Genomic DNA, 204 nt, shown 5'->3' with positions numbered 1-204 from the left:
TACATGCTATGTCATCATATGCCGCACCTATATTATTTCTCTTCATATTCTCTGTTTGAGTATGTGGAGAACTGTTAAAAATGTTAACATTTCACATCGTGAATTCTRTGGTTGTGAGGTGAATTCCCKATCACAATCTTATAAAATGTTCGACATCGAACCTGCACCTTCTCTATATTTTAAGTTCTCTGGTTTAACCATACA

This window comes from Bactrocera latifrons, unplaced genomic scaffold (assembly GCF_001853355.1).
Source record: "Bactrocera latifrons isolate USDA-ARS-PBARC rearing strain unplaced genomic scaffold, ASM185335v1 scaffold_585, whole genome shotgun sequence".
Classification (NCBI taxonomy): domain Eukaryota; kingdom Metazoa; phylum Arthropoda; class Insecta; order Diptera; family Tephritidae; genus Bactrocera; species Bactrocera latifrons.
The sequence above is the reverse complement of the archived record's forward strand: the minus strand, read 5'-3'. Positions refer to the sequence as shown.